This window comes from Hylobates moloch, unplaced genomic scaffold, assembly GCF_009828535.3.
Source record: "Hylobates moloch isolate HMO894 unplaced genomic scaffold, HMol_V3 SCAFFOLD_10, whole genome shotgun sequence".
Lineage (NCBI taxonomy): Eukaryota > Metazoa > Chordata > Mammalia > Primates > Hylobatidae > Hylobates > Hylobates moloch.
This window is the reverse complement of record NW_026652285.1, coordinates 4,607,293-4,618,247: the sequence shown is the minus strand read 5'-3', so window position 1 is coordinate 4,618,247 and position 10,955 is coordinate 4,607,293.

Here is a 10,955-nt window from a genome sequence, read left to right as displayed (position 1 = left end):
ATCCCTCATGGGGCCATTTTGGGGACATGGCGAGGTGTCATAGGGAAAACACCCAGCCCAGTGAGCTGCTGCAGAGCCTAAAAGTAAGCACCCACCATGGACTTTATTCTCTTGGAGTTTCTTAGGTGCCAATCAGTAGTAGGTTTACTCTGAGAAGTAGATTTCAATTCTGAGTTCCTACTGGGCTTGGGGAGAAGTAGCTTCTTTAGAGGCAGTGTGCTGCACCAGGGTCTGATTGGCCTGGATTGAATCCAGCCCTGTCACTAGCTTCGTGACCTTGGGTGAGCCTCCGTTTCCACCTTAAGTGCGCCTCCGTTTCCACCTTAAGTGCAGAATGCATCCCAGTCAGCCTTCCGCCAGGGCCCATCCTCTCTGCACCTAAGCCTTCCTCCTGCAGTTCCCTGCCCTGGATGAGCCAGGTTCATCCTTTGCCTCTGACCTCATCCCAGCTGCCTGGAGAGTGCGTGCTCGTCCCTGGGGCAGTTCCAGAGTCACCACCACTGTGGCCAGCAGCCTGCGTGTCTTTGCCCCTTCTTCAGGAGAACGTGTCCATTCCCTCCTCAGTGTGGACCCCATGCCTGCTGCAGACTCCCAGGGAGGCTGTTCCAAGTGTCCTTTCTCCTCCCCCACCCCCACACCCTACTGAAACCCTGCCCAGTGCCCTCCACAGCCTCCTCCTCCCACAGCGACGCTACCAGCCTGACAGTTGCTCTTGAAACAACCACTTCTCTTCGGCAACCCCTTTCACAAGCTCCAGTTGATGGCCTAAGCCCTCCTAATCTTATCTCCTTATCTTTAGCGGAGGCCCCTCTCCTGTGACAGGGGACCTGGGTAGAAGTCACTGTGTAGGAGCTGAAAGCACACTGGGTTCCTTGATGCCGACCCACTGCATGACTGGGTAAATCACACCCCTCCATGGACCCGTTTCCAAACCTGTGAGATGGGGACAGGGAACCTCATGGAGGAGAGAGATTGTATAAATCAGAGTGCTCCTCAGCTGTGTGTCACCTCCCGGCCCTCAGGGAGCCAGGTGCTCCCCGGGTGGAGCCAGGTGGAATGCATGTACCCCAGGTTGGAGCTGGATGGGGTGTATGTACCACAGCTTGGAGCCAGGGTGGGGTGTATATAACCCAGGTTGGAGTTGGAGTAGGGTGTATGTCCCCTAGGTTGGAGCCAGGGTGGGATGTATGTACCACAGCTTGGAGCCAGGGTAGGGTGTATGTAACCCAGGTTGGAGTTGGGGTGGGCTGTATGTACCCTAGGTTGGAGGCAGGGTGGGGTGCATGTACCCCAGGTTGGAGTTGGGGTGGGGTGTATGTACTCCAGGTTGGACCTGGGGTATGGTGTATGTAACCCAGGATAGAATTGGAGTGGGATGTATGTACCCCAGATTGGAGTTGGAGTGGGGTGTATATACCCCAGGTTGGGGTCGGGGTGGGGTGTATGTACCCCAGGTTGGAGTTGGGATGGGATGTATGTACCCCAGGTTGGAGTTGGAGTGGGGTGTATATACCCCAGGTTGCAGTTGGGGTGGGGTGTATGTACCTCAGGTTGCAGTTGGGGTGGGGTGTATGTACCCCAGGTTGGAGTTGGGATGGGATGTATGTACCCCAGGTTGGATCCAGGGTTGCGTATATGTAACCCAGGTTGGAGCCGGGGTGTGGTGTTTGTAATCCAGGATAGAATTGGAGTGGGATATATGTACCACAGGTTGGAGCTGGGATGGGATGCATATACTCCAGGTTCGAGTTGGGGTGGGGTGTATGTAACCCAGGTTGGAGCCAGGATGGGGTGCATGTATCCTGGATTGCTGTACTTCCAGGGTCCCCAGCACTCAGAGTGAGCTCTGATGTCCCTGCAGAGGGGAATCTAGTTCTTCAACAATAGTGAGCAGTGCAAGGGTTTCTCCACAGCCATGGGCTGGCGTGGGTTATTGGGACAAGCCTGAGACAGAACCCTGGGCTCTAAGCCCAGCCCTGCCATGGTGGCTGATCTCTTGGGGATTTGGGCCTATTGGTTGCTCAGGGTGGTGATGAGAGCCTGCTGCCTGGCTCTCCTGGACTCTGGCTCTGGATGTCTCCTTAGCCTACTTTCTGCCACGTTTCCCCCACGGGACCCTGCCCCTAGGCTCCAATCATCCTAACCTTCCACATATAACCCCCACCTTTTCTCTCCTTCCAAGCAGCTCCTAATTCTGCTGGAAGCTTCCTCTTCCTAGCAGGTCCCTCTGGGAAGCCATTTCTGAGTCACCCCACAAGCTGGGCTTGGTGCCTAAGCCACAGCACTTAGCAGGCAGGAGCTCCTGGAGAGCAGTGCAGGGAGGTGGCTACAAGCTGACCTTGGTCCCCATTCTAGCACCGTCACCCACTTGGGCAGGCTCCTCAACCTCTGAGTCCACCTCCTCACTGTCAGATGGAGGTCATTCCTACTCCACCTCGCAGACATCATTCCTGACACACAGCAGGCGCTCAACAGTGTTGTTGAACATACCTTGTTTTTCTGCCCTATTGTTGCTTCCTTTATTGAGGTCCCTTGAGGCTGTCTGTCAAGGGCAGCAATTGCCATTGGCCTGAAGGGTGGAGGCAGTGAGTGCAAGGGATTTGCAGACCCTTCAGGGCTGGGGGCCTGGAAGGGAGGCCTCCAAGGTTAGGGCTGTTCAGACCGAGGCTCTCCAAGCCACTCCTCCTCATGTGAGAGTGGGCATGCCAGCTACGGGGCCACTGGAGACGGAGTGAAAGGAGGTGATGAAGTGATGGAGACCTCTCTAGCCCCTCTCCAGGGGCTTTCCAGCCTGGACCCCACCCACCCTCTCCAGCTGTGGCCCCCACTAGGGGGCAGGTGACATGCAGGGTGCTCGCTATGTCTCACAGTGGTCCATGTTGACATCTGCTTTTTCCGTCCTCTGGTCAGGGCCAACCACATGCAGGGACAAGAAGAGGAGTGTAGGCAAGGGCCCCCTGCCCTCTGTGTCCCCCTCGTGGGCTTTTCATCGTGCCCACTGGGATTTCATTGGCAAGATTTTCCTTAGCGTTAAGGGTTGTGCAGTAGCAACCTGGAGTATCTGACACTGGAAATATATATATACACACACACACACACACACACACACACGCACATACACACACACACACACACACATATATATATATAGAGAGAGAGTCTTGCTCTGTCACACAAGCTGAGTGCAGTGGCGCAATCTTGGCTCACTGCAATCTCGGCTCACTGCAATCTGTGTCTCCTGGGTTCAAGCGGTTCTCCTGCCTCAGCCTCCCAAGTAGCTAGGACTACAGGCACCCTCCACCATGCCCAGCTAATTTTTGTATTTTTAGTAGAGACAGGTTTTCGCCATGTTGGCCAGGCTGGTCTCAAACTCCTGACCTCAGGCAATCTGCCAGCCTTGGCCTCCCAAAGTGCTGGGGTAACAGGTGTGAGCCACTGCACCTGGCCTGGGAACAGATTATTTTTGATACTCCCTCCTCTGCACAACAAAATAATTTTTAGTAATACTCACTAAATGAAGCAAGTCATAATAACGGCCAGTAAAGAAATATGTAAAAGTTCCCTTTTAGTGAATTTTATGTATAATCATGCCAGTAGAGACATAACAAAATAAACAAATAATATACAAAAGAAAAGTATAATGAATTAATACTTTTAAATTACATGAATGCGTTTTAAATAAAGGGGAAATCTACGTACATATTTGTAATTTTAATATTTAATATGTCATTACATTTTCTGTCTTCTTGATCTATTCATTAGTTTTAAGATGAACAATTACAAACTTAGAAGAATAAATTAGATCTTAAAGTAATTATTCAAATTCAGTACAATATTTCATGTATGAAGTAAAATTTGCACTTAAAAATCAGTTTCTGTCTCATCTTTACAATCACTGTGCTATCATTGTTTATATCGAACGAGCTGTTTAAATGCAAGAATCTGGAGTGCTAACAGGGGCAGGAGGCGCACGTTGCACCAAAGCCTGCTCAGAGGAATCTGAGCCATCAGCCCATCCTCAGAGGGAACACACACAGCAAAGCGAGCCACTGTATGACTGGGAATTCTCCCAACCAACTTCCACATGGAAGACAGTGCTTCTTAAATGATAAGCAATAAAAGTGCATTAACTTGAAGCTTCCACATATTATTAAAGCCCAATGCTAATCACAGCAATGGGTTAGAATCTAGACCAACACAAGATTTCTTTGGGGAGCAGGATTTGAGCTCTGAAATTACATAAACTTGCCCCTGCATGGTGATCATCGTAAGCAGCCTGACTTTTTATCTGTGTTGTTATTTCTTGTAAACTCCCTATAGATGATGCACCGCTTATTTTCTGCACTGGGGCGGGTGGCTTCCTCTGCCCTGTCCTTGGTACTGGCATTTGTCCCGTCTACTTACCTTTGCTAAGTGGCAAGTTGGGAGGCTTTCATGTCCTTCCACACCCTCTCCCCACCCCGCCTTCAACACACTCTGGGTCCCCAGGGAAGAGGGAGGGGAAGGGAAGAGCACTGGGCCCTGAGCACCCGGAGGTAGAGAAGGAGCTGCTCGTGGGTGTCCTGGGATGAGCCCAGCCCATCCAGGGTCCTAGTGGGCAGGGTCACAGTCTATGGGGTCTATTCATGATATTCCTTCAGCAGCAGCCCCGGGGAAATCCAAATCCTTCCATGGCTTCCTAGGCCCTGGAGGACTTCTCCAGCCTCTGCCCTCACCCCTTCCACCACCCTTCCTCCACACTCCAGCTTCTTCCCCCTGAAGGTTTCTGATGCACCGTGTTCCCCTCTCCCCTGGGTCCTTGCACGTGTTCCCTTTGTCTGATTAACTTCTACTCATCTTCCCAACTGAGCCACGTCATTACCTTCTCCAGGCAGCCTTCCCTCATCCCTTTCCTGTTCACTCCCCAGATATGATCTGATTTAGACACCCCCTTTTTGTCTGTGGGGCACCTGATGCTGCTACTTCCCTCAACACATACTGTGCTGTACTGAAGGCATGCTCTCACCGTGTCCGTCTCCTGGACTGGCCACTGAGCCCCAGTCCTGGTCTCATTTACAGCTGCATACCTAGTACCCAGCACAGGTTTGGGCCCAGGGCCAGTGCTCAGAAATGTTTGTGGAACATGAGTGAACCACATCACAGACTAACTCTGTAAGTCCACACGCCCTTTTTCACCCTGGAAAGGAAGACAGGTCCCCTTTCCTCCCCACATCCCAAATCTTCTTCCTTCTCCAGATGACAGTTCAGCCACTCCCAGGGTTTTGACCTTGATAAGCCAGGTGGGTGGGGTGGGGCAGGGGTGGGGGTGCCACCAGGAGGTGATGTAGAGTACGAAGAGCCTTAGGGTGGGCACCAGGTGGGTCCTGAGGCTGAGGCCATCTCCATTGCAAGGCTGGCCAGGTGGGTGGTTAGAGCGGGTGCTGTCCAAGGGAGGTGAGGATGGACAACCCACTGGACATGGAGGCCACCTGCTGGGGACATCACTTAGGACACCTCCCAGGGTTGGGTGTGTGGGAAGCTCGGCTCCCTTCAAGGCCTGTGCGAGCTCTTCCCTCAATAAGTGGAGTCCAGAACCCGCTGCTGGGCCTGGGCCAGGCTCCCTACAGGCCTGGGACCTGGTTGGACCTCAGAGGCTGGGGAGTTGTGTGGGAGAGCTCTTCCCCAGAAAGAGAAATGGGCAGAAGAAATGTCCAAGACCAAGCTATGCAGGAGGAAAGGTTTGTAATGAGACCCATCAGAAAGACCGCTCTTGGGGTGACAGGAGGAGACAAGGCTGCTTGCAGACTGGGAATGAAGGGGACAGAGAAGGTAGAGGTGTTTTTGGGGAAGAGGGCCCTGACCAGCCAGCCCTCTGGTTGCTGCTGTCCCTCCCTCCCTGGTGGCTGTGGGAGTATGAGGCCTTGGGACATTTGGCACCACTGGTCCTGTAAACATCCAGTCACCTCTGCTGCAGTTGCTCCTAAGGAAAGGGAAGCTGCAGGGATTTGCACAGTCTGGCACCTGCCACTTTCCTCTCCAGTGTCCCATCCCCTCACCCTCTATTCCTCTGCCCTCTGAACCCACTGGCTTACAGTCCCCAAAACAGGCCTATTTCCTTCCTGCTTTGGGTCATAACCATGAAGCCTCCTCCATCTGTTTGCCTGGCCAACTCCCATTCATCCTCTGGGTCTTATCCACAGAGAGCTTTTCTGTCCCACCTCCATAGCCTGGTCCTTCCCATTCCTTACTTTTGTAGCTCCCTTCCTAGAGAGTAACATCATTAAACATATATCTCTAGGGTTGGATGTGACTAAGCTCCAGTCCCTGCAGGTCTGTGAGTGTCACAGAAAACAGGTGTGTGCCTGTTTTGATGCTCACTGTAACCTCATTACCTAACACAATACCTGGCAGAGGCTGAATATGTATTTGTGGAATGAATGCATTTGCTCTCACCTTGCTTGTCATGGCTCTTGAGTCAGGGAATGGATTGTGCCTGTACATCCATCAGGATCCAGTGCCTTTTGTCAGGGGCATTGTTCTTTCAGGGCCAGGCCAGCCCTGGGTCAGTGGATGCTGTGACGGGCCTGGCCCTGCCTGGTCGGTATACAGACCCTAGACCATGAGGGAGCGTTCCTTCCTAGGCATCTTTCAGCTGCAATACCCAAGATCCTCCACACCTGCCTACCCTCCCCTGGCCAGCTCAAAACCTCAAGCTTCTGCTTTCACAAGAACCGTCCATGGTGGAGCTGCTGGCCACGGGCCTGATTAGATCTCTTTATCTGCTCAGCTCCAACGGCCCCCACCGAGACAGCAGGTACTGGCCAAAGTGCGGGGCCTGAAGGGCCTGCTTCTGCTCCCAGGGCTTCCTGAGAATGAGGTCCTTGGCCCTATTTTCATGAGAACACTGAGGGTGGGCAGGGAGGAGGGTTCTGGCTCAAACTGCAGTGGCCCCACACTGTACCAGAGGCTGAGGCAGGCCAGGAGTTTGTGCACATGTGTGCATGTGTATATGTACACATGTGTGCATGTGTGGTCCAGAGCTGAGGACTCTCCTGACCAAGGAAGCTCTCAGTCCTCTGCCTTTAGCAAGGCTGAAGAAAACTCAGTTCAGGGACTTGGAGAGCTGGCCTGGGAGTCTGGCACCACTTCTGACTGTGTGACATTGAGCAAGGGCTTGGCCTCTCTAATCTGCTAGTAAAGTCACTAAAGGGCAAGAAGAAGATCGTGGGGGCAGGAGGGCTCTCTGGTGAGCACTTGGGAGGTGCACAGGTCCACACTAGAGGGCCAGCTGAGGGCAAGCACCTGTCCCCTCTCTCCTCCCTCCTGCCTTGGCCTGATGTGACAGTTTGTACCTCAACTCCTCCATCAGATTAGGAGCTCCCAAGGGCAGGGCCTGGGGCATGGAAGAGGGTTTGTGGGCTTGCAGAAGAGACAGACCTTGCTTTAGATCAAAGAAGTAACGAGTGGGAAGGCTCAGTGGGACGTGTGACCCATGGGGCACTGCCAGTGTGACTGGAGCCCTGGTAGTGCTGGACTCTAGCAGGAGGGGGCACGGCTGACCGGGGCAATTCCTTGCCCCTCGCCTCTTGCGTATGCCAGCCCAGTGCCGTGTGCCTTACTGCTCTTCCCTGAGTCCTTGTAACAACCCTCTGATGCGGGAGCTGCTGACTGGGACTTGTTCGATGGTTGAAGCAGAGAGAAAAGAATGTGTCATGATCTTGGAGCCAGGAAGGGGATTGCAACCTGAGACTAATTCTAAACCAAGCTCCCAGATGTGACCCAATGGAGGGAAGCCGCCTCCCACGGGTTGGGAGTTTACCTCAGGTCTGACAGGCGGCGCTGGCTGCACCGATTGTACTGACTCTGCAGCTGGCCAAGAGGGGTTTCCTGGGGCTCCCTCCTGGGTGAGCCACGTGGGCTAGTTGCTTCTGTCCTGAGGAGGATAGAAGCTACTCAGAAGCAGGGGAAGCAGGAAAGGGGAAGGAACACAAAAAAGGTAGGGGCTGGCAGATGCCTGGGAGGGAGGGCTGCACCCTTCCCCAACCTCCCTTGACCCACACACTTTTTTTTTTTTTTTTTTGGAGAAGGAGTCTCACTCTGTCACCCAGGCTGGAGTGCAGTGGCAAGATCTCATTTCACTGCAACCTCCGCCTCCCAGGTTCAAGCCATTGTCCTGCCTCAGCTTCCCGAGTAGCTGGGATTACAGGCGTGCACCACCATGCCTGGCTAATTTGTATATTTTTAGTAGAGATAGGGTTTCACCATGTTGGCCAGGCTGCTCTAGAATTCTGGCCTCAAGTGATCTGCCCTCTTCAGCCTCCCGAAGTGCTGGGATTATAGGCGTGAGCCACCGGGCCCGGCCTGACACATTTTAAATGCAAATGCAACACAGTCTCTCCACAAGAACAGGCCCATGCTGCTGCATTTTTAAATTTTAATAATTTAAAATTTTAATAAATTTAAAAATTTTAAAATTTAATAAAAAATTAAATTTTAAATACAAACCCAACACAGTCTTTCCACGAGAACAGGCCCATGCTGCTGCATTTTTGCCTCTTAGCACCTCAATACACCTAGAAAGAACGAAGGCCTGAAGGTTATAGGAATCCAGACACCCTGTTGAATGAAACAGTCTCTTGCCTGGGCACTCAGAAAGCTCAAAAATGCAAAACAGCAATTAAAAAAATTATGCAGTGCACCACCCCCAAGTCCCCAGCCACAGCTTCCTCAATGTCTCTCTGACAGTGGTGGTGAGCATGGGGGTGGTGATCTTGGCAGTCCCAACCCCTCGGGAGCCCTGGAGATGGCTGCAGTCAGTGCTCAATGTCAAGGGCAGGAATCCCACCAGCTGGGGCTCTTTTTTGCTAGGGGAGGGCTGCTCTCTCTCTCCACTCCTCCACCTACAGTGTCATCTTCTGGTAAGTGTCATGGGAAAGGGAGAGGCTCCTCTCGCCCCTCCTCACTGTCCCTGGAGAGTACGTTAGCCAGCCATGAATGTGCCACTTGATGTTGCCTGTAGTCCCCAGAGCAGGCTCTCCTGGGTCTGCCACACATGCTGGGCTCTGGGCAAGAGCCGGCCTTACTTTTCTTTGTGTCTATCTGGGCAGTGGTGATGGTTCTGAATGAAATCAGACCTCATGGACTTGAATTTAAGATGGGGCATGGAATTATTTCAGAAGAGATGGAGCCCAGAGCCTCCCCAGTGTTCCTCCCGGATGCTACCCAATTCCTCAAAGCTTGTTGGGTTGGTGGGTACGCTCCAGACCTGGAAGATCAGAGAAGTTTGACCTGAAGGACTAACGCAGGGTTTACAACATTACATGTTTGTTTACTCTTTCAACAAATATTTATGGAAAGCCTCCCTATGCCACAGCCCATGCTGGGTACTAGGTACATGGTGGTGAGCAAAAACAGGCACCTGATGGAGGAGGACATGAAACAAACACTTTCCTGCAGGTCTTAGGTAAATCCTCATGTAAATGCAAGAGAGATCCGGGAGCGGTGGCTCACGCCTGTAATCCTAGCACTTTGGGAGGCTGAGGCGGGTGGATCACGAGGTCAGGAGATCGAGACCATCCTGGCTAACATGGTGAAACCCTGTCTCTACTAAAAAAAACAAAAAATTAGCCAGGTGTGGTGGCAGGCACCTGTAGTCCCAGCTACTTGGGGGCTGAGGCAGGAGAATGGTGTGAACCGGGGAGGGGGAGCTTGCAGTGAGCCAAGATGGTACCACTGCACTCCAGCCTGGGCGACAGAGTGAGACTCCATCTCAAAAATAAATAAATAAATAAATAAATAATAAATGCAAGAGAGTACCCCTACACCCTCCTGTGTTAGAAGACTTTCCCAGGGTAACATAGCTAGCTAGTGCAGAAATTTGAACTTGAATCACGTCTCCTTCTCCAAGTCAGATTCTTACCCTGCTTCATTAGGCTTGACCTCTATAACCCATTCTTTGCCTAGCAGCCAACATGACCGTTGTAGAGCATAAATTAGATTATGCCACCACTTGCCACCCCAAACCCTTCAATGACTTTCCATTGCACATAGAACAAAATTCAAGTTTTTAAAAATGACCTGGCTCCTGTCTTCATTGATGGTAATTTAAAAATATGTCCACAAATTCTTTGACATGCCTCGCTTAAAGTGTGAGGTGTGACTCCCCTCTCTTGAATGTGGGCTGGAGTTGGCAACACACTTCTTTCTAATAGAATGTAGTACAAGTGAGGCTATGTGACTTCTGTGGCTGGGTGGTGGAAAGGATACAGTTGCCACCTGGCTCCTATCTCAGGATACTTGTGCTTGGAACACTGCTACCATGCAGTGAGGAATCCCAAGCCACATGGAGAGACGAGTTAACAGCCCCATCTAGGCACCCAGCCGACATCAACATCAACAGCCAGATTGAATGACCACGTGAAACTGCAAATGATTTTATCCCTGGCCTTTGAATCTTCTGGCTGAGGCCCAGGAAAGACATCATGAACCAGAAATAAGCTGTCTGCTGTGCCATTGGAATTCCTGGTCCATGGCATCTATGAACGATAGTAAATGATTACTTTGTTTTAAGCTCCTAGGTTTTGGGTTGATTTTTTTCTGCAGTGGCAGATAAATAATGCAATGTTAGACTTCACCTCCTCCCAAGATCCTCTTTGTTCATTACACACCAGTTACAGCAGCCTCTTTTCTTTTTCCTTTAACACCAAGCTCATTCTCACCTCAGGACCATTGCCCTTGCTGTTTCCTCTGTCCGGAATGCTCGTTCTTCATTCAGATCTTTTCCTGACAGGCTTCTTCTCATTGCCCAGGTCTTTGCTCAAACACCCCCTCCTCAGAGATTCCTTCCCTGACCGTCTTTCATGATGCTGCCCACCCTACCAGTCACATGACTCCATGCATCTGCTCCACAGTTCTTGTTAGAGGAAATTATTTATCCATTTGTCACTTTGTCAGTCTCCCCCATAGACCATATACTT